Source organism: Rhinolophus ferrumequinum, chromosome X, assembly GCF_004115265.2.
Source record: "Rhinolophus ferrumequinum isolate MPI-CBG mRhiFer1 chromosome X, mRhiFer1_v1.p, whole genome shotgun sequence".
NCBI classification, from domain to species: domain Eukaryota; kingdom Metazoa; phylum Chordata; class Mammalia; order Chiroptera; family Rhinolophidae; genus Rhinolophus; species Rhinolophus ferrumequinum.
Genome location: NC_046284.1, coordinates 45,320,841 through 45,345,733, shown reverse-complemented (window position 1 = coordinate 45,345,733; position 24,893 = coordinate 45,320,841). Strand labels below are relative to the sequence as shown.

Sequence of the window (24,893 nt, the reverse complement as noted above, 5' to 3'; positions counted from 1 at the left end):
CTACCTCCCTCACTCGTAATACTATGATTCTATGATCCTGTCCATTAGATCCATTGTAGCAATTACCACAGTCACAATTTTGTATTTATTTGTGTGACAATGTGATTAATGTCTACCTCCACCATTAGAATGAAAGTTCCATGAAAACAGTGGTCATGTCTTCTTGTTCACCACCATATCCTTGGCACCTGGTATGGCCAACACCAAGTAGGTGTGGGTTTTTTATTTGTTTGTTTGTTTGTTTGTTTGTTTAATGGTGGGACAGATGAAGGACTGAAATTCCCACCAACCAAGTCTTCCAAAGATGTTTGCCTAAGTGCATGAACCCCATGGGAAGAGAAGAAGGGCCCTGGGACACACCTGGGCTGGTTATCTCCAGTCAGAAAATTGGTGCCTAGCTGTTTAACAGATGGCTAAAGTATCGGCTCTTGCCAAGTAGGATATAGGCTATATACCTTTCCAGTATAGAGTAATTGTGATAGCTAGGACACAGAGAGGTAAGCAACAAGCTCACTTAGATAGTATATAGCAGGGCCAGGATTTAAACCCCAGCTGAGTGGTTCCACTTTTTTAACATTATTGAACTTCAGTTTTCTCACCTGTAAAATGGCAGCAATGGTGCCAGCTTAAAGAGTTATTAAAAAAATCAAATGAGATAAGGAATTAGAAATACTTGCACATCTTAAGTATTCATCATATGGTACCTATACTACCGGGTTTCCCGGAAAATAAGACCTAGCTGGACAATCAGCTCTAATGCGTCTTTTGGAGCAAAAATTAATGTAAGACCAGGTATTATTATATTATATTGTATTATATTATATTATGTTATGTTATGTTATGTTATGTTATGTTATGTTATGTTATGTTACGTTACGTTACATTACAAAAGACCCAATCTTATATAATAGTAAAATAAGACTGGGTCTTATATGAATTTTTGCTCCAAAAGATGCATTAGAGCTCATTGTCTGGCTAGGTCTTATTTTTGGGGAAGCACGGTATTAATTTTTTTGAAAATGATAGGAAGCCAGAGAAGCTATATGCTAGGAGGAGGAGAAATACCTGCCCTTCCATAAAGCCCTCACTCACCCTTGTCTTGTTCCCTCTACCCTTCTCTCTTCTTTCTTCTCTTCTCTTCTCTCTCTCTCCAGCTATAATCTCCATAAGAGATGTTTTTAGGTGTTAAGAAAGAAAGAGAGGGTAGCAGATTGAGAGAGAGAGAGAGAGAGAGAGAGAGAGAGAGAGAGAGAGAGAGAAGTTAGGAAGAAAGGGGCTGAAAAGAACACTGGACAGAGGAAGAAACAGAAGAAAGGTAGGTGAGAAGGGTAACACATGTAAGATGGTTAGATTTTTGCCTACACTAAATAAAAGTGTGCCTATATACAGCTTTACTACAGGACTTTCTTTTCCTTTCTAAAAACAGATGGGGAGAGAAGGAGCATGTATACATGGGCTTAGAAGGGTACTAGGTAAGAGCATCATTTAGGTTATGGCCAGTCTTGCCCCATATTTTCTAGAAAAGACAAAAGACATAGAAAAATTGCCTCAACTTATGCAGATTTAAAACACACATACACACACCGTTGTTCAAAGCTGTCCTTTTAGCATTTCCCAGTCATGTAATTCATGTTTGTGTGTCTGTTGGTTGAGCGTGTCCCTGGCCCTCACAGAACAGGAACCCCAGGGGTTCAGGGAGTGTGTCCTTTCCTTTGCAAACAAGTGCTTAATGTTTTCTGGGAATAGTGATGAAAGATGGATGAAGGGAACGGCTCTTCTGATAGTGGTAACAGAGGCAGCTCCCCATTCCCTGCTGGGTTTGTTCAGCTGTGCCTCAGATACCAGCATACCGGGGCATCTTAGAAAACAAGGACCGAATTGAAAAGATCCCCTAGAAGTCCAAAGAGCAGAGCACAATGGGAGAAGTGATTTTTGGAGATTGCTAGGCCAACTTGGCAGACTGGAGACTTGAGAAACCTCTAGGGTTCATGTCCAAACCAAACTTGTGAAATACTGGCTCATCCCCAGGTTCTCTGCTAGTGCCTTTGGGGAAAGTCCTAAATGCAACCCAGTCAAGTTGAACATTACACTATTTATAATTACAAGACAGAGGGGGAAAAAAGAGACAGAAAAAAAGGGAGGGGAGACAAAAAGCAGGAACTTAATTAAGGCTTGGCTAGCAACAACTTGGATACAGTATCATTAAAAGTAAAGCATGCTTGTATAAATCAATGAATGCAAGCTTAAAATTATTTTTTCAGGTGTACAATTCTGTATTACATCATCTGTAACTTCACTAACAATTGACACCCAAATAAACTTTAATTAAAAAAAAAGAAAAAAAAATTGTTGTTTTTAAGAGAGAAAATGAATGTGCAAAAGGAACCACTGTACTACTTAACGTTTCATAAAATGAAAAAGACACCTGTATTCAAAGGGAAATGCTCTATGGTAACATAATGGACAAATGTTGCAGGATCTTAATCATAAACATATGCAAAGTATTGTAATTTCCATTGTTGCAACTCTATATAAAGTTCTTAGAAATACAACTTAGTTGGCAAGGGGTTGGTGGGGCAGGTACTTTGCATCTGAGGAGTCTCCATAATGCTACTGCATTATTCTTTTCTTTTTAATTAAAGTTTATTGGGGTGACAATTGTTATTAAAGTTACATAGATTTCAGGTGTACACTTCTGTATTGCATCATCTATAAATCCCATTGTGTGTTCACCACCCAGAGTCAGTTCTCCTTCCATCACCATATATTTGATCCCCCTTACCCTCATCTCCCACCCCCCACACCCTTTACCCTCTGGTAACCACTAAACTATTGTCCGTGTCTATGAGTTCTTGTTTCTCATTTGTTTGTCTTGTTCTTTTGTTGTTTTTGGTTTATATACCACATATCAGTGAAATCATATGGTTCTCCACTTTTTCTGTCTGACATATTTCGCTTAGCATTATACTCTCAAGACCCGTCCATGTTGTCACAAATGTTCCTATATCATCTTCTCTTACCACCGAATAGTATTCCATTGGGTATATATACCACAACTTCTTTATCCATTCATCTATCGAAGGACATTTGGTTGTTTCCATGTCTTGGCGACCATAAACAAAGCTGCAATGAACATTGGAGCACACGTGTCTTTATGTATAAATGTTTTCAGATTTTTTGGGTAGATACACAGGAGAGGGATTGTTGGGTCACATGGTAATTGTATTCGTAATTTTCTGAGGAACCTCCACACTGCCTTCCATAACAGCTGCACCAGTCTGATTTCCCAACAATAGATGAGGGTTTTCTCCACAGCCTCTCCAACACTTGTTGATGATAGCCATTGTGACTGGGGTGAGGTGGTATCTCATTGTGATTTTTATTTGCATTTCTCTGATGATTAGTGATGTTGAGCATTTTTTCATATGTCTATTTGCCATTTGTATGTCCTTTTTGGAGAAATGTCTCTTCAGGTCCTCTGCCCATTTTTCAGTTGGGTTGTTTGTGTTTTTGTTGTTGAGTTGCATGAGTTCCTTGTATATTTTGGATATTAGCCCCTTATCGGAAGCACTGTTTGCAAAAATCTTCTCCCATTCAGTTGGTTGCCTCTTTATTTTGTCAATGGTTTCTTTTGCTGTGCAGAAGCTTTTCAGTTTGATATAGCCCCACTCATTTATGCTAGCTTTTACTTCCCTTGCCTTTGGAGTCAAATTCATAAAACGCTCTTTGAACCCAAGGTCCATAAGTTTAGTACCTGTTTTCTTCTATGCAGTTTATTGTGTCAGGTCGTATGCTTAAGTCTTTGATCCATTTTGAATTAATTTTGGTACATGGTGACAGACAGAAGTTCAGTTTCATTCTTTTGCAGGTGGCTATGCAATTCTCCCAGCACCATTTATTGAAGAGGCTGTCTTTCTTCCATTGTATGTTTTTAGCTTCTTTGTTAAAAATTATCTGTCCAAGTTTATGTGGTTTTATTTCTGCGTTCTCAATTCTATTCCATTGGTCTACGTGTCTGTTTTTCTGCCAATAACATACTATTTTGATTATTGTTGCCCTGTAGTTCAAGCTAAAGTCAGGGAGTGTGATAACTCCAGCATTGCTCTTATTTCTTAAGAGTGCTCTGGCTATTTGGGGTCTTTTGTGGTTCCAAACAAATCTGATGACTTTTTGTTTTATTTCCTTAAAAAATGCCATTGGGATTTTGATGGGGATTGCATTAAATCTGTATATTGCTTTGGGTAATATGGCCATTTTAATTATGTTGATTTTTCCAATCCATGAGCACGGAATGTCTTTCCATTTCTTTGTGTCTTCTTCAATTTTTTTTTTTAAAAATGTCTTGCAGATTTCAGCATATAAGTCTTTCACATCCTTGGTTATGTTTATTCCTAGGTATTTTATTCTTTTTACTGCAATTGCAAAAGGAATTTTTTTTTCATTCCTTTTTCTGAGATTTCATTGTTAGTATACAGGAATTCAATGGACTTTTGTACATTGATTTTGTAGTTGGCAACTTTACTGTATTCGTTGATTGTTTCTAATAGCTTTTTCGTGGAGTCTTTAGGGTTTTCTATGTACAGCATCATGTCATCTGCAAAGAGTGACAATTTAACTTCTTCATTCCCAATGTGGATGCCTTTAATTTCTTTCTCTTACCTGATTGCTCTGGAGAGGACTTCCAACACTACGTTGAAAAGCAGACGTGATAGGGGACCGCCCTGTCGTGTTCCTGAATGTAGAGCAAAGGGCTTCAGTTTTTAACTGTTAATGATGAGATTAGCTGAGGGTTTCTCATATATGGCCTTTATTATGTTAACGTATTTTCCTTCTATACCTATTTTATGAAGTGTTTTAATCATAAATGGATGTTGTATCTTGTCAAATGCTTTTTCTGTATCGATCAATATAATCATATGATTTTTGTCCTTTATTTTGTTTATGTGATGTATCACATTGATGGATTTGGGGATGTTCAACCATCCATGTGCCCCTGGGATGAACCCCACTTGGTCGTGATGAATAATCTCTTTAATGCATTGTTGCATTCGATTTGCTAGAATTTTGTTTAGGATTTTTGCATCTGTATTCATCAAAGATATTGGTCTGTAGTTCTCCTTTTTTCTGTTGTCTTTACCAGGTTTTGATATCAGGGTAATGTTGGCCTCATAAAATGAGTTAGGGAGTACTGTCTCTTCTTCAATTTTTCGTAAAACTTTGAGCAGGATTGGCATTAGATCCTCTTGGAAGGTTTGGTAGAATTCACTAGTGAAGCCATCTGGTCCCGGACTTTTGCTTTTGGGAAGGTTTTGGATGACTGATTCAATTTTTTTACTGGTGATCGCTCTGTTTAGATTTCCAGTTCTTCAGGGTTCACCCTAGGAAGGCTATATGTTTCTAAGAAATTGTCCATTTCTTCTAGGTTATTGAATTTGGCGGCATATAGTCCTTCATAGTATTCTTGGATGATCCTTGTATTTCTGTGGAATCCGTGATAACTTCCCCTTTTTCATTTCTGATTTTGTTTATTAGTGTCTTCTCTACTTTTATCTTAGTGAGCCTAGCCATATGTTTGTCAATTTTGTTAATCTTTTCAAAGAACCAGCTCTTTGTCACATTAATTTTTTCTATTGTCTTTTTCTTCTCTGTTTCATTTAGTTCTGCTCTGATTTTTATGATTTCCTTTCTTCTGCTGACCTTAGGTTTCATTTGTTCTTATCGAGTTCTTTAAGGTGTAACATGAGGTTATTTATTTGGGATTTTTCTTGTATCTTGAGATAGGCCTGTAATGGTATAAATTTCCCTCTTTAAACTGCCTTTGCGAAGTGACTCGTGCAAGGATTACTTGCAGGTGGGCAAATTGGGCGAGCAGGGGAAGAGGGAAGGGAGCAGAGAGGGGACACAGTCCACATCTGTGGCAGTGGAAACGCGGCTGGAAACACGGCCGGCATTCGCAGCTACAGAGATGCAGGGGATCCCAGGATGGAAAAGAGAACAGAAAAGCCAGGAGGTGGGCTCTTTCCCTGCATCCCACAGCTGATCTCTCCCACAGAGCGAGCAGCATATCCAGCATTTGAGGCAACAACCTCAGCTGATTTCTCCAGTTGAGCCCAGAACTGGATAAAGGACACAAACTCCATACCTGAGTCCCTCCCCCCACTCTTTCAATCCTACCCCCGCCCTTCCAGAGATTTCAACTGGCCCCTGAACTAAGGCATAGTGTCAGATTACAGAGGGGTCCTAGTGCTCAGGCTCTGGGAAGACTGGCGTGCAGCTCTGACCCAGGGAAGAGGCTGGGAAGAGTGTGATTTTTGCTGGTCTAGGAGAGAAGAGACTCCTCCATCCCAAGCCAATGCCTTTTCTGGCCTGCGGGAAGAGTATGATATGGCTGGACTGGGAGAGAGAAGACCCCTCCATCCCCAGCCCCCACCCATTCTGGCCTGCCTAGGGTGGGGCAATTACAACTGCAGAGGCACTCTAGGAATCAGCAGTAAACCGCAGACCCAGCTACCGGCTTTCAGCAGCTCAGAAATCTCCCACCTGCCACACACACACACACACACACACACACACACACATAGAAGAAGTGCCCTAAGACACAGGAGAACTGGACACAAGGCTGGTGGTGCTACTCTCAGTGTGCATATGTGCAGGCAAGGACAGAAACTGCACTGACTTTGTAAAAATTACCATCCAGACCCCTTAGCCCCACACATCTAAATCTGCAGTCCCAACCTCACTCTGGGCACCAGGTGACTGGCTCTGCCTGCAAAATATGCAGGGGACACTTTGGTACAACAGAGGACAACCTGGAGATTACTTCGTGGGATTAAGCAAAGACTGAGGCTGCTTTTTGTTTTGTTTTGTTTTGTTTTATCTTATATCTTTAATATCTTTGCCTGTGTTGAGTGGGGGTTGTCGGTTGTTTTTACATGTGAATGTATTTGATTTTTTCTTTGTTGTTGTTGTTGTTGTCCTTGGTGCTTTGCTTTGTTCTGAAATTGCCCTACTAGGGCCCAGCTTAAGAGGCACAAGATTCAACATACCCAGAGACCAACTCCAGACCAAACCAGAGTACTACCGGGTTTGACCTACAAGCCAAACACCCAGAGGGAATTCTCTACAGGCACAAGAGCCGACAGAGGCCAAACCACGTTTAAGTGGTCAACCCTCAGCAGCAGAACACCCTGCGGTGGGCAGAGCCAACTCTCACAACTAGTCAGCCTAGGAGTTAACCCCACCTACTCACAAGTGAAAAGCAATTAAAGATCTTCTTTAACACGACAATATACACAATGCAAGAGTCACCTTTGGAGCACATGCAGAGAAGAATGAAGTAGAGCAAGTCAAATATAAAGGACACATACTACATAAGATAACCCAGCAAGAACTAAGAACTCTAGGGGATCTACCTAATAAATCAAAGCAAACACAGAGGGTCAGCCAGAATGGGGAAACAAAGAAATATCTCTCAAATAAAAGAACAGAAGAAACCTGCAGAAATGGAAGCAAATGAAACTGAGGTAACCAACCTATCAGAGACAGAGTTCAGAATACTGATGATAAGAATATTTAAGGAGCTTAGAGACGACATAAAGAAGGATGTAGAAATCATAACGAACAACCAGTTAGAACTAAAGAACACAATTACCGAAATTAAAAACTCACTTGAAGGAATTACCAGCAGGTTAGATGATGCAGAGGATCGAATAACCGACTTAGAACACAAGTTAGCAGAAATCACCCAAACAGAACAACAGAAAGAAAAAAGAAAAACAAAAACAATGAAGATGGTTTAAGAGACTTCTGGGATAACATCAAGCGCAACAACATGCACATCATAGGAATACCAGAAGGTGAAGAGAGGAAGCAAGGGATTGAGAACATATTTGAAGTAATAATGTCCGAAAACTTCCCCAACGTGATGAAGGAAACCACCATACAAGCCCAGGAAGTGCAGGGAGTTCCAATCAGGATAAACCCAAACAGGTCCACACCAAGACACATCATAGTTAAAAAGGCAAAGCTTAAAGACAAAGAGAGAATCCTAAAAGCAGCAAGAGAAAGACAGAGGGTTACATACAAGGGAACTCCCATAAGACTAACAAATGACTTTTCTACAGAAACATTGAAGGCCAGGAGGGAGTGGCAGGAGATACTCAAAGTGATGGAAAACAAAGGCCTACAACCTACATTGCTTTATCCAGCAAGGCTATCATTTAAAGTTGATGGAGAGATAAAGAGCTTTCCAGAAAAAAATAAGCTAAAGGAATTTATCACCACCAAGCCAGCATTGCAAGAAATACTAAAAGGACTTCTGTAAATAGAAGAAAGATCAAAACAACCTAACTACAAATTTAAAAATGGCAATAACTATGTACCTATCAATAATCACTTTATATGTAAACGGATTAAATGCTCCAATCAAGAGACATAGGGTGGCTGACTGGATAAGAAAGCACAACCCTTGTATATGCTGTATACAAGAGACTCATCTGAGAACAAAAGACACACAAAGGCTGAAAGCGAAGGGTTGGAGTAAGATATTCCATGCAAATGGAAATGAGAAAAAAGATGGAGCTGCAATACTTATATCTGACAAAATAGACTTTAAAATGAAGAACATATTAAAAGATAAAGATGGGCACTATGTAATAATAAAGGGATCGATCCGACAAGAGAACATAACCCTAGTAAACATCTATGCACCCAACATAGAAACACCTAAATATATAAAACAGGTACTGACTGACATAAAGATAGAGATCAACAGTAACACTATCATAGTAGGGGACTTCAACACACCTTTGACAATAAGGGACAGGTCTTCCAGACAGAAAATCCATATGGAAACAACAGCCTTAAGTGATACATTGGACCACTTGGATTTAATCGATATTCTCAGAACATTTCACCCCAATGCCGCAAAATACACGTTTTTCTCAAGCACACATGGAACATTTTCCAAGATAGACCAGATGTTAGGCCACAAAACAAATCTTGATAAATTTAAGAAAATAGAAATCATACCAATTTATAAGCCAAGAATAATATAACCAGCAAAGATATCCTTTAGATATGAAGGAGGAATAAAGACCTTTCCAGACATACAGAAGCTGAGAGAATTTTCTAATACACAACCTGCACTACAAGAAATACTAAAGGAGGCTATTCGACCAAAATCAACAGGGACAATTTGTGGCAACCAAAACATAAAAGAGGGGAGAGTAAAGGCAAGAACTGGAATATGGGAATGGAGAAAGTAAGCGTGCTAAAGAAAATGGCATACTCTAAATATCAAACTTTCTTTTACTTAAACTTAAGGGTAAGCACTCAAGAAAAATCCAGAACTGAAATACATACTGTAATAAAAGAAGAAACAGAGGAAAACATCGTAGAATACCACCATACAGAAATAATAGACAAAAACAAAAAGGCAAATAAACCACAGCCTTACGAGAAAACTAAAGATAGAAAGACAGAAAATCCTCACATGTCAATAATCACCCTAAATGTGAATGGACTGAACTCACCAATAAAAAGACACAGAGTAGAAGATTGGATCAAAAAACTAAACCCAACCATATGCTGTCTCCAAGAGGCACATCTCAGCTACAAGGACAAGCATACACTCAAAGTGAAAGAGTGGAAATTCTCACTCCAAGCAAATGGTACCCAGAGAAAATCAGGTGTAGCCATAATGATATCACATGAAACAGATTTCAGGGTGAAAAAGATAACAAGAGACAAAGATGGACATTTCATAATGGTAAAGGGGACTATACATCAAGAAGACATAACAGTCATCAATATTTATGCCCCCAATCAGGGAGCACCGAAATATACCTAGCAACTACTAACAGAATTAAAGGGAGAAATTGACCAAAACACGATTATACTAGGGGACCTAAATACATCACTGACAGCTATGGATAGATCATCCAAACAGAAAATAATGAAAAAGCAGCCCTAAATGACACATTAGATGAAATGGACATAATTGACATATATAGAGCACTTCATCCTAAAACATCAGACTATATATTCTTTTCTAGTGTACATGGAACAATTCAAGGAGAGACCATATATTGGGACATAAAATCAGCCTCAGCAAATTTAAGAAGATTGAAATCATACCAAGCATATTCTCTGATCACAAGGCTTTGAAATTGGATATCAACTGCAAAAAGAAAGCAGGAAAAAACACAAATACATGGAGATTAAAGAACATACTTTAAAAAAAGAACGACTGGGTCAAAGAAGAAATTAGAGGAGAGATCAAAAGATACATAGAAACAAATGACAATGAAGATACATCCTACCAAAATTTTGGGGATGCAGCAAAAGCAGTTTTAAGAGGGAAATTTATATCATTACAGGCCTATCTCAAGAAACAAGAAAAATCCCAAATAAATAACCTCATGTTACATCTTAAAGAACTAGAAAAAGAAGAACAAGTGAAATCCAAGGTCAGCAGAAAAAAGGAAATAACAAAAATCAGAGCAGAACTACATAAAATAAAGAACAAAAAGACAGTAGAAAAAATTAATGTGACAAAGAGCTGGTGCTTTGAAAAGATTAACAAAATTGACAAACCCTTGGCTAGACTCACTAAGATAAAAAGAGAGAAGACACTAATTAACAAAATCAGAAATGTAAAAGGGGAAGTTATCACGGACACCACAGAAATACAAAGGATCATCCAAGAATACTATGAAGGACTGTATGCCACCAAATTCAATAACCTAGAAGAAAGGAACAAGTTCTTAGAAACATATAGCCTTCCAAGGCTGAACCATGAAGAACTGGAAAATCTAAACAGACCGATCACCAGTAATGAAATTTAATCAGTCATCCAGAACCTTCCCAAAAGCAAACGTCCAGGACCAGATGGCTTCACTAGTGAATTCTACCAAACCTTCAAAGAGGAACTAATACCAATCCTGCTCAAACTCTTCCAAAAAATTGAAGAAGAGACAGTACTCCCTAACTCATTTTATGAGGCCAACATTACCCTGATACCAAAACCTGGTAAGAACAACACAAAAAAAGAAAACTACAGGCCAATATCTCTGATGAATACAGATGCAAAAATCCTTAACAAAATTCTAGCATATCGAATACAACAATGCATTAAAAAGATCATTCATCACGACAAAGTGGGGTTCATCCCCGGGGCACAAGGATGGTTCAACATCCGCAAATCCATCAATGTGATACATCACATAAACAAAATAAAGGACAAAAATCATATGATTATATCAATTGATGCAGAAAAAGCAATTGACAAGATACAACTTCCATTTATGATTAAAACACTTAATAAAATAGGTATAGAAGGAAAATACCTTAACATAATAAAGGCCATATATGACAAGCCCTCAGCTAATCTCTTAATTAATGGTGAAAAACTGAAGCCCTTTGCTCTACGTTCAGGAACTCGACAGGCCTGTCCCCTATCACCTCCGCTTTTCAACATAGTGTTGGAAGTCCTTGCGAGAGCAATCAGGCAAGAGAAAGAAAGAAAAGGCATCTACATTGGGAATGAAGAAGTTAAATTATCACTCTTTGCAGATGACATGATGCTATATATAGAAAACCCTAAAGACTCCACCAAAAAGCTATTACAGACAATCAATGAATACAGTAAAGTTGCTGGCTACAAAATCAACGTACAAAAGTCCATTAATGGCATTCCTATATACTAGCAATTAAATCTCAGAAAAAGAAATACAAAAAACAATTCCTTTTGCAATTGCAGCAAAAGGAATAAAATACCTAGGAATAAACTTAACCAAGGATGTGATGGACCTATATGCTGAATACTAGAAGATGTTTTTGAAAGAAATTGAAGAAGACACAAAGAAATGGAAAGACATTCCATGCTCATGAATTGGAAGAATCAACATAGTTAAAATGGCCATACATGCTCATGAATTGGAAGAATCAACATAGTTAAAATGGCCATATTACCCAAAGCAATATACAGATATAATGCAATCACCATCAAATTTCCAATGGCATTTTTTAAAGAAATAGAACAAAAATTCATCAGATTTGTTTGGAACCAGAAAAGACTCCCAATATCCAAAGCAATTTTAAGAAAAAAGAACAATACTGGAGGTATCACACTGCCTGACTTTAGCTTGTACCACAGGGCTACAATAATCAAAACAGCATGGTATTGGCAGAAAAACAGACACATAGACCAATGGAATAGAATTTAGAACCCAGAAATAAAACCACAGAAATATGGACAGATAATTTTTGACAAAGAAACTAAAAACATGCTATGGAGGAAAGACAGCCTCTTCAATAAATGGTGCTGGAGAATTGGAAAGCCACATGCAAAAGAATGAAATTGGACTGCTATCTGTCACCATGTACCAAAATTAATTCAAAATGGATCAAATACTTAAGCATAAGACCTGACACAATAAACTGCATAGAAGAAAACATAGGTACTAAACTTATGGACCTTGGGTTCAAAGACTATTTTATGAATTTGACTCCAAAGGCGATGGAAGTAAAAGCTAAAATAAACGAATGGGACTATATGAAACTTAAAAGCTTCTACACAGCAAAAGAAACCATCGACAAAATAAAGAGGCAACCAACTGAATGGGAGAAGACTTTTGCAAACAGTGCCTCCGATAAGGGGCTAATATCCAAAATATACAAGGAACTCATGAAACTCAACAACAGAAAAAACAAACAACCCAACTGAAAACTGGGCAGAGGACCTGAAGAGACATTCCTCCAAAGAGGACATACAAATGGCAAATAGACATATGAAAAAATGCTCAACATCACTCATCATCAGAGAAATGTAAATAAAAACCACAATGAGATATCACCTCACCACAGTCAGAATGGCTATCATCAACAAGACAAATAATAACAAGTGTTGGAGAGGCTGTGGAGAAAAAGGAACCCTCATACCCTGTTGGTGGGAATGCAGACTGGTGCAACCGTTATGGAAGGCAGTGTGGAGGTTCCTCAGAAAATTACGAATAGAATTACCATATGATCCAGCAATCCCTCTCCTGGGTATCTACTCAAGAAATCTGAAAACATCTACACATAAAGATACTTGTGCTCCAATGTTCATTGCAGCTTTGTTTACGGTGGCCAAGACATGGAAACAACCAAAATGTCCTTCGATAGATGAATGGATATAGAAGTTGTGGTATATATACACAATGGAATACTATTTGGTGGTAAGAAATGATGATACAGGAACATTTGTGACAACTTAGATGGATCTTGAGAGTATAATGCTAAGCGAAACAAGTCAGACAGAAAAATCAGAGAACCATATGATTTCACTGATATGTGGTATATAAACCAAAAACAACAAAAGAACAAGACAAACAAATGAGAAACAAGAACTCATAGACACAGACAATAGTTTAGTGGTTACCAGAGGGTAAAGGGTGTGGGGGGTGGGAGATGAGGGTAAGGGGGATCAAATATATGGTGATGGAAGGAGAACTGACTCCGGTTGGTGAACACACAATGGGATTTATAGTTGATGTAATACAGAATTGTACACCTGAAATCTATGTAATTTTACTAACAATTGTCACCCCAATAAATTTTTTAAAAAGTATGTTACAGTATGGTATGCATATTAGTCAAAGTTCTCCAGAGAAACAGAACCAATAGGAGATATATGTGTATATCACACATGCACAATCTCTCTCTCTCTCTCTCTCTCTCTCTCTCGCTCTCTCTTTGTATCTGTTGTGTGTGTGTGTTTTTGTGTGTGTGTGTGTGTGTACGTGTGAGAGAGAAAAAAGAGAGAGAGAGAGAGAAATTTATTATAAGGAATTGACTCAATCCTTACGGAGGCTGAGAAGTCTCAAGATCTGCACCTGGCAAGCTAGAGACCCAGGAAAGACAATGGTGTAAGTTCTAGTCCAAAAGCTGGCAAGCTTGAGACGCAAGAAGAGCCAATGTTTCAGTTTGAGTCCAAAGCCAGGAAAAGTACAGTGTCCCAGATTGAACAATCAGACAAAAGAAGCTCCCTCTTAATTGCAAGAAGGGCAGTCTTTTAGTTCTATTCAGGCCTTCAACTGATTAGACGATGCCCACCCACATTAGAGACTGCAAACTGCTTTACATAAGCTACCCATTCAAATGTTAATCTTATCCAAAAACACTCTTACAGACACACCCAAAATAATGTTTAACCAAATATGTGGACATCCTGTGACCTAGTCAAATGGACACATAAAATTAACCATTACAGTATGTATGGTATGATCACACATAAAAAATAAATAAAAATACAACTATACGCATAGACAGAAGAAAATATTAACAGCAATAATCTCTGAGCAGAGACCCTGAGGTTTCGGGTATAGATTGGGTACCTATTTCACTTTATATCTTTTATAGTTTTGTTTTTAGTCGATTTTAAAAATCATGATATTGGATTTCTTTATTGCTTTTATAATTTTTAAAATGAGTAAATAATAAAGTAAAAAGTAATATGGAAGTCCCTCTAGCTCAGGTCCATGAGAATGGTTGTAAGGGAAAAGGCCGGGGGTGAGGTAGCAGGAGAAAAATCTATGCAAAACACTTTATAGTGTTTGCTATGGCTGGAGGACAGATTATGGAGAGACCGCACAGTGAGAAATGAGGCTGGAGAGGTAGACAGGAGGTATCATCAATTCTTTGTCGTGTGAGATTTTTCTCTCTCTTTGTAATTCAGTGTTGGCTATCAACAAGTTGTAAGGGTAGCACAATTTTCCCCATGCCCATCCTTATCTCCTCTTTCTGGTCCTTTTTTTCTTTCCCTGTTGTGTACCCTTGGCATTTCATGCCTGATGAAACGTTTAAAGCCTCTAAATGTAAGAAATCCCAACCCCACCTACGGCTCTTTTCTTGCAGCACTTTTGGAATTCAACTCTTTACTTCCTCTCTCTTTCTCTTACCTTAATGATCCCAAATGAGAGCAGAGCCTGGCTAATAGTCACTCTGGAAAGAAGTTATACATTAATTAATCAGTAGGTGCTACTAACTGGAATTACTTCATTTATTTATTCAACAAACATGTAACATATACTGAGTGTCTACTATGGATGCATCATTGTGCTATAGAATAGGGAGTTCTATCTGGGAGAAGTGGTAGGTTGCGATTAGGAAAGGCTTACCAGAGGTGTGAAGGTGGGATATTCCAGGTTGAGGGAACAACCTCTCAAGATTTGGAGATGTGATGTCGAAGAAAAACTGTATAGTGTTTGCTATGGCTGGAGGACAGACTATGGAGAGATCGCACAGTGAGAAATGAGGCTGGAGAGGTAGACAGGAGGTATCATCAATTCTTCGTCGTGTAAGATTTTCTCTCTCTTTGAAGAATGTTTGGTATTCCTGTCCCCTACCCACTGAATACAAGATGCCTCCCTCAGTTATTGTAATAATCAAAACTACTCCACCACACATACACCTTTATAAACACTCTTAAAAGAGTACCCTCTCAACCTTGGTTGAGAATCACTGGGGCTTGATGCCCTGCTAATGAATTTGGACTTATTCCCGTAGGGCCTGAGCTTTTCAAACTGCAGCAGAAGATGGTGCGCAACAGGATATTTGAATTCCTAAGATAAACATGGCTAATCTTCTTGAAGCATCAATTTTATTCAAATACTTTCTTAAACTGATGGAAATATGGCAATATACACCTTTACATCAAAATAAACACAGATAAAATATGGACTAGAGTGCTAAATTACTGAATTCCTAAGATAAAAAAGAAAAAGTTTCTTGCACTAAGCTGTTTCTAACTATACTCCAAACTCCTGGGGATATTTCAGTTGGAAAGTTAGAGAAGCAATGGAGATTATGTCAATGAAGTATTTGAAATGAGGGAAAAGTATGATCAGATTTGCATTTTAGAAAGATCACTTTATCTGCTTTTGGGAAATGCATTAGAAGAAGGTAAGACATACAGACAAACCAGTTGGGAGTAATAATGTTTAGGGCCTACACTATGGAGAGGATGGATGGAGATGAGAGATATTTATGAAGTAGAATTGACATGGTTCAGTGAATGAATGGATGTGGAGAATGAAAGAAAGGAAGATATTGATGCCAGCCATGTTTCTGGCTTGAGAAGCTAGTGAATAATAAAATAGAGAAGTTAAAGGATTAACAGAATTAGAGAAGGAAAGGGGAAAGTTTATTCAAGCTTTTGAACACGTTGAATTTAAGTTGGCTATAGATTTCCAAAGGATTCATATAGTAAACAATAGTAAATGCACACTTTCAGCTCAGGGTAGAAATCTGGGCTGGTAATCAAGCTTTTGAAATTATAATTACATTGGTGGTCACTGAAGCCATGGGCATGGATGAATTAACCCAGGGAAAGTGAGTGGAGTGACAAAAGAAGAGTTCTGAGAACAGAACCCTGGGAAACAATGGCATTCAAAGGTTTGGTTGAGGAGAAGGAAACTGCAAAGGAAACTAAGAAAGAGTAATCCTAAAGGTAAGGGGAAAAAACAGAAAAGGATACTGCCATGGAAGTCAAGAAAGAAGGAAGTTTTAAGTAGAAGGGAGTGGCCAGCAGTATCAAATGACACAGAAAATAAAGTCAGGTAGTGACCAAGATGGGTAAAATTGAATTTGACAATTAAGAGGGGACATTAAAGTAGTTTCAACTAGATTGCAACAAGTTGTAATTGGTTGAGGAGTTCCCATTGCAATGAGATCATGAAATGCATAGGATGACAACTGTAGAAGATGTTTTTTGAGGGTTGTTGTTTGTTGTTATTGGAATAAGTCTTGGCCATCTTTAAATACTGAGGGGAAGGAACAGGAGACTGGGAATAATTAAAGGTAGATTTGAGTAAGAGGGAAAAAAAGTGAAGATTGCAGGGCATATGTGAAGAGGTGAGAGATCCAGATCACAGATAGAAGGGAAGAAGACAAGAATGAGCTAGATTTAGGTATATTTGTCACCATGTCAAGGCAGAAAGTTTGGGGTGCTCCCTTTCCCAGATGGCCTCTATTATCTTGGCGATAGAGGAAGCAAAGCAATCTGCTGTAAGAGTAAGGTGTAAATGGGGTAGAGAAGGAGCCTAAAAAGAGAGTGTAAAATTTGGAGTAGGCATTGTAAGGATGGAAAATGTTACTGACTGAAGCGATATGGAGAGATTTCTGAATATCGGTGTCGTTCCAGTTGCTAAAGACCAAGCTTTAATAGGAATCTCCGTGTGGTTGTGTGATTATTTCTTTCTAAGTCTCAGCAACCTGGAACTAAGAGGAGAAATATGATGGCCTACAATACAACTTTGTTCAATGAATAAAATTCAGTGACTGCTGGGGAACAATGAAGAATCATGGCCCAACCTGTTATCTGACCATTAAAAATGATATGATTCACCTGTCTATTCCTCTGTACTTGGCACATAACTACACTAGTTTTGGCAGTGCTAGCCACATTTCAGAGACCTGGTAGTAAATGCTGACATAAGCCCATCTGACTGTATTGGCACCAGCTCTGCAGACTGCTTTTATCTGTGACAAAGTGGATATTGTCACCATTTATGACTACCTCAGTTACATCATCTGCATGTATGATTCCACACATGAAAAATTCAACAGCAAATTGAAGGCAGAGAAGAAGCTTTTCAGTCGTAAGAAGCACATCTCCATCTTTCAGGAGTGAGATATTACCAACATCAAATGGGATGATTCTGGTGTTAAATATGATATGAAGTCCACTAGTCTCTTCCCTCTCTTGGAGAAGGCTGGAGCTCACATGATGGTTAGAGGCTCATCATCTCTTTCCCTTTTAAAGATGTCCCCATGTTTGTGATGGAAGGGAACCATGACAGGTATGATCGTTACCTCAAGATTATCAGTATTACATCCTGTACCATGAACTGCTTGGTACCTGGCCCAGGTTATTCATCCATGACAATTTTAGGGTCATGGAGAGACTCATGATCACAGTTCAGAACATCACTTTCACTCTGAAAAACATGGACAGCCGCTCAGGAAAACAGTGGCATTTTGGTCATAGTGCTGTTCATATAATCATCCCTACAAACATTGACACCACTAAGCCTGTGGGGAAGGTCATTCCTGAGCTGAATGGGAATTTCATTGGAATAGTCTTCTGTGTCTCTACCCTCAACATGTCTGTCAGATCTGACCTGCATTCTGGAAAAAGCAAACAAATAGAGTGACATCAAGAAGATATTAAGTCAGGCATTAGAGGACATCCTGGCCTACACAGAGGACCAACTTGTCTCCTGTGAGTTTAACAGTGACACTTATTTCTCTATCTTTGATGCTTGGGCCAGCATTGCCCTCAATGATCATGTTATCAAACTCATTTTGGTATGACAATAAATTTGGGTGCAGAACCATATTGTGGTCTTCATGGTTCACATGGCCTCTAAGAAGTAGGAGTCCTGAACCAGTACTCCTAACAATGAAACAAGAGGAAGAGAGAGGCCCTCAATTTGGGGAAGCCCTATCTCAAATCTACCCTTCACTACATTAAGAATCTTGATCCTCAACATAATTCCCATCCCAGGTCCTTTAGAAGAAGGGGTACCATGAACATAGTACCCTATATTCAGCAGGGGGGAAATTAGGTGGTTTGCTATGAGCAAAACTTTGAAGTGAACTGCCAACCAAAGGGTATGAGACATTTCAAATAAGAGCTTTAGTGGAGACACAATTTGGACTTGGAGTAGAAATGGGCCTTAGCTCATGGTCTCTAGGCATGGCTGTTCATGCCCTGTGGAATAGATTAAGACACTTTTCCCTTGCCTTCTTTGCTTCATTTATGCTGTGTTTTTTCCTCTACTGACCTACTCATTGGGGTTAAAACTGGCTATACATGTCTCTTTAGCTACTAGCACCACTGCAGCTGTGATACCATCATGAATATCACCTTTTAACCCAGGAGCTCATGATATATGTCACAAGATGCAAAACCTAGTTACTCTCACTTAATAGAGGCAAATAGCACATTCAGACAGAGGAAGGATATTTCCCATGTGTGATAGGGGAGGCTCTTTGCATGTATATATATAGAGGCAGGGGGCTTCCTGTGGACTGCAAGGGTGGTCTTGAGGTTTGGGAACCCTCAGGCCATATTTCTGTCCATGTTTTTATTTGTGCATCCATTAAGAACAGATCTCAGTATGACCTAAGAATAGACATTCCTCAGCCTCTCACCAGGCATTGGCTCTGTGGGAGGTCTATAGTTAAGCACAGTAACTATTTCCCAATATGGAGTTCAGGAACCCAATGAGCATAAAATCGGAGCCTGAAGAAATGGGGTCTCATATAGAGGTTTTGGAGTTAGTCACCCTGGCCATGTGAAGAAGATCCTTAAGTCCTCAAATAACACCCCCTCCATTTAATTATTCTACCAGGCTCTATTCTTTTGGGTTAAGCACGAGTCATTCTCTCTATATATTCTTTTGGGTTAAGCACGGGTCAGTCTCTCTGTTTCTCTGTCTCTATCTCTCTCTGTCTCTGTCCTCTCTCTGGTGTTGGGGAAAATGCTCTTTAAAAACATACAGCTAGAACAAGAAGGGAGTAAGTGGAAGTGCTGGAAGCTTGAGAGTGAGCCAGAAAATGTAAGTTTGGGCTGATGAGGTGAAAACTACCAACTTTAGGAATGGCTGGCTCAGAGCTTGCTGGCTTGATTGTTCTCTGTACTCAGTGTGAGGACATAGGCCAGGGAGCACCTGTCAAATCCAAGAAGGTATAGAACCACAAGTTCCCTTATACTTGTATCTTCAGGATAAATCTGGATATTTGTTGAGCAGGAAGCAGCTTAGTACACAGAAAAAGTACATAACTGGGACTCATCTTAGGGAAGAAGGCAAGACCTGGGTAAGCCATGGGCCCAAGCTGGTCTGAACTTCAATTACCTTTGGGCTTTAAGCAGTGTGAAAGTGGGGAGCTCCTGAGAGGGGAGTGAGGGAAAGGAGTAGAGATCATATGTTGTTAATTAGGAAAGAAGGAATGAGAAGAATGCCACGCTTTAGCTTAAGTTCTCCTTGTAGGTTGATGACAAGCCACATGTAAAGCTTAAGATGGGTATTTTTCAAACTCATCTTTCTGCCCCACTGGGGCAGCTCCAGCTGTATGGTAAAGAAGCAGATGTGGCAAAAGAGCAGGATGTTTTAGGCTTTGAGCTTCAAAGGGCCAAATGGAGGTGGAGATCTGGTCCTTTGGTCTTCCAAACACTGAAGATTGAAGGGTTTGTGGCTCTCTAGGACTGTATTTCTTAGCCTGAGTAGAGGCCCTGTTTTTTCAGGTGTGACTATAGGGAAAAAAAGAAAGAAATCAGGTTGGATAGGCCCTGTGAGGGGAGAATATAGGTTTTCTCAGGTATAATGGCAGAAATAAATGGTCATTCTTATGTCTGCAAAGAATCCTTGGGTATTTGACTGAAATTGCCAGTCAAGATTCCAAGATGGAACTATCTGCAAGTCTCCAAACAGAGAGGTTTGAAGGCTGCTACATACCTAGGTCTCCTCTGGATAGAAGGAAGAGGGAAGATGCTTGATTGGTTATGCCTTTGCCTGGGGAGAATACAAAGAATTTTAATGACTTCCTGTGTAAACTCTTGAGGGGCCTTGAGTAGCCAGTATAAACAGGAGGCATTTCAGTTGATCAGATTTATGTTTCTGAAATCAGGAAACAGGCCAACATAGGCCTCTATTTAACTCCGTTCCATGGAATTGGAAGTTGGAATGCAAGAAGATACTGCCTTAGATTTCATCCTGTAATCAGTGGCCAGTCTGTCTTTTTGGCTTTTATCTTAGCTGCTTCTATATAAATATATATTTGTATATATACTTATACAAAGTTTCCTCTGTTCTTGGGGAGGTTGGTGACTAAAAGAGGGTCTGGCATCCATGATGGAATCACTGAGTCACAAAATGATCTCCTTCAAACCTGGGACAATAGTTCTGTAAGGTATAGGGATTGGACTGTATAGTCTTGAACATTCATTTCAGAAGATCACTTGCATATGAAGCAAAAGAGTTATAGAGGAGCTTCAATTCTTCATTTGCTGGACAAATCTCTAGAGTCTAGACCACTTAATTTCACTCTTATTTCCACTTTATATTGTGCAAAGAGCTTGGCACCTAAAGTTAGCCCTGGATTCCAGCTTGGGCTTTGCCACCAGCTAACTCTATAAACTACACAATTCACTACATAAGAATGGCCACCATTTATTAAATGCTTATTGTGTCAGCCCTATGATGAGCACCTTATATAGATGGTCATATTTCATCATCATAATGAACCTAGGAGCTGGAGACTATTATTATCCTCACTTGAGGAGGCTATTGTTCCTAAGTTGAGGAAACTGAAGTTTAGTAATTTACTCAAGGGCAATTGGGTAATCAGTGGAAAAGTCCAAATTGGAATCCAGAATTGTCTCCAAAGCCAATGGTCCTAAACACTACACTAAACTGCCTCCACCTCCATACACACTATACTCTTTATGTCCTGGGTCCATGTAAAATAGGAAAAATACCTTGAATAACACTTAATCTGCCTTCTTTACAAGGATGTTTAAAGGATAAGTTGAGAGGATAGCTGTTCCATTCCATGAACATTTATTGAGTGTTATGGGTGAGGCATTGTTCTGGGCTTGGGTATTTAACAATAAACAAGATGGTGTTCCTTCACTCCAAGAGATTATCATTTGAATATGAAACTGCCTTGAAAAACATAAAGCACATTAAGAGTGCCAATTTCCTATGATATAATTTTATTGCATGTACAGTGAAGGGAAGCTAATAGCCATAGGTACAGAACAAGCTTGGGTAAAAATCCCACATGGCTTTCAGCTGCTCCCTACAAAACTTGGCAAACAGCTGTTGCCAATCCTCATTGAGAATAAAAAAAAAAAAAGGAAACAAGCAATAATTTCAAATGTGACCATAATGTAATGTGACTGGTGCTTTTTCACAAGCGTATTAGAATGTGCACATCCAAAAGAGGGGTGTTCCCTGCAGACTAGCACCTTGGGAGGCTAAATCTCTGTGCCTTTATGGTAATGATGTGACCATTCCTCAAAATATTTTTGGGGGGCTGCTCTTTAGTAATTGAGTTCAGAGCCTGCGGCACATTCTTTTGAATATCCTCAGTGGTTAAAAATCATTGTCGTTTGAGAGTGCATTTGATTTTAGCCAACAGCCAAAAGTCACTCAGAGCCAAGCCTAGAGAATAAGGTGGATGATGAAGCTCAGTAACAGAGTTTTTAATTAAAAAACAACCCACTCCCTCTCTTCTTCATTCCTTTCCCCACCCTACTTCACTCTACCTGCCCCTCTCTCCCGCCCTCCCTTCCAAGTATGACTATGAAACATTAAGACCACTTTTCTTGTGTGGTTCATAACCTAGTGCAAACAGAGGTTAAATGACTGCTGCCAAGGTCACAAGATTAGCTAAGCGGTGAGCTAGGATTAGACCCCATATATCCTGCAAATCACAACACAGGAAACTTCAGCTAACAGAGTAATTTGATGGCAAAGGGGGCCTATTTACTGGAAATAGATGAGCAAAGGACCATGGACTCTTCCCCTAAATCCCTCACAGAGGACATAAGTATAGTGCTGCTTGATGGCAGCAAGAATACTCTGTGATTTGGTACTTCTCTCCAGATAAATCCAACTGGGGATAGGCCAAGATCTCTAAAAACTGACTTTGCAAGTACAGCATAAGTAGAAGGAGGAAAGAAATCTCTAATTCCTTACCCACTCTGGCAACAAAACAACAACAGCAAGACTGTAGGAGAGCCAGGGCTGTCCCTGAGCAAGATTGTGAGGGCAGGGAAATATGCATCGTTGACAACTACTTTTCCAAATTTGCACCCTTCCCCATCACTACCTTCTCCCTATTCTCCAGTTAGGGAGAAGTGTGTCTGATCAGTACATTCATGCAAAGGGGTGTCACAGACCACCTGCATTTTAGAAGGGGGCACTGAGGCCGTGATTATCCCCCCAAAAAGAAGATCCGACTAGCAGGTGCTCTTGATAAAATGAGGAGTTACTTTTAGGCAAGGCAAGGATATGCCAAATCACCCTAAAGAGACAATATCCACCTCTCCTGTGCATGAAGTTATCCTTGGAGTGAGCTCTTATCGCAGCTTGCTTTCCCTAAAGTACTGGCTGCTACTTGAAGAGCTGGAGTTAAATCACAGAACTGAATTTCAGAGCTGCCATAGCCCTTAGTGAATAGGCTATTCCCTCATTTTGAAAATTGGGGCCTAGGGTGTGAAAGAGAAGCAGGCGGAAAAGTAGTTTGCTGCTCCCAGATCACACAAGAAATTCATGGCCCTACTGGGGCTAGAGCCCAGGTCCCTGGCTTCCCACCACACCAGAGCATGCTGCTGTGATTAACTGACCTTTCCTGGGCCTCCTCTGGCCAGCAGTTATTTGCAGAATTGTCCAGCTCCTCATTCAACGTACCTCAAAGGCTTTTTGAAGTGGGTCATAATTCCTATGTTAGTTTCCTCTTGCTATTAAAGCTCTGTGTTTCGCAAGGGAGGAGGGATTGAGAGAAATGTCAGAATCCTGTGCTCTTTCCAGAGGCCCAACAGCTTCTCTCTTTTGAGGACAAGTAAATCCCCTTGGGAACCCAGGAGCATTGCTTTTGAGCCCAAAGAGCCAACATCCCTTCCACAACAACTCTAGTTTGTACTTGCTGTTGAATCCCCAAGATGAATTATTGGAGAAAGTATTCCACCAATTATGTTGCCATGGGGCCCAGAGCACATGGTCTTGATTAGAATGAGCAAAAGCAAAGCAGATTTCCCCCTGTGAAGGTCTGAAAGCAACTTGAAATACAGCCAATATTGTTCCAGCAGCCAATGCCTGGCTTCCAGCTGCTTCTTGATGAAAATTCCAAGCTCAAAGAGATGATACCTGGAGGGGTAGGTGGAGGTGCAAAAGGCCAAGCTAGGTAGGAAGAGAACTGCAAGAGGACTATAGGTAGAAGATTGTTAGTTTACTGCTTCTCCCAGCCCCTGTGTCCCAACTTCAAACCCCAATAGACCCAGGCAGAACTGATTGTCAACCCATCACAGTATAAGGCACCATGGCGAGACTCATCGGACATTAGATCAACTCCTACCTCCTGCACAAAGTCTTCTCAGACTATTCTAGTTCACCAGTAGGCCATCATGGCCTTTCAGCTCTTTTTAGCAAGAAGATGGTTGCTCACAATTGAGTACATCTCTCCACTATTACATCCGGTTTTTCAGTCTCCAGTGGGCATGTTAGCTTCTTTCTCCATATCTGTATTGTGAGATTCTAAAGATCAGAACCTGTCTCCTCCTTCTTCGCATAACCCATAGTGCCTTGCTCAGTTAATACCTAGCAGGCGATTGAACAGAGAGGAGATTCTGGACAAGGCACAGAAGCACTACTGGTCCTCTCTGCTTTTGCTGGCCTTTTCAATTTAGGTTGCCACACACCTGCACAGCTACACTGGGCAGGAATAATTACAAGAAACACCAGCCCCTGAAGAGGTCACCAGAGCAGAGGTTGAGGATAGGTGAGTGCTTTAGTGGTATGTGGCAGTGAGGCCAGGCAAGTTGGGCACAGGGAAGGGAGAAGGACATTAAGAGGAAGAGCTAAATCCTCCCCATTTTTATCTAGAGATTACCTAGCCTGGAGAAAAATCTGTGGGAGAGAAGAGGAGTTAAGAATCTTCTTTAATCTTGGCATTTGCTAATTCCAGATGTGAGCCCCACAGCTCTTATTTTGGTACATCTGGGAGCCAAGCTTTGCTGCTATGGCTGTTTATGTGGCAGGGGCAGGTGGGGTGCTAGGGAGGGGAGGTTAGAAAAGTTAAGAACTTTATGGATGTGTGTGTGTGTGTGTGTGTGTGTGTGT

At 39.8% G+C, this 24,893-nt stretch overlaps 1 pseudogene; it reads left to right on the top strand.

The window, feature by feature from the left end:
- The window catches only part of LOC117036853 (glyceraldehyde-3-phosphate dehydrogenase-like), a 45,694-nt pseudogene extending 27,274 nt beyond the window's left edge, over window positions 1-18,420 (top strand).
- Window positions 18,421-24,893: the final 6,473 nt, after the last annotated feature.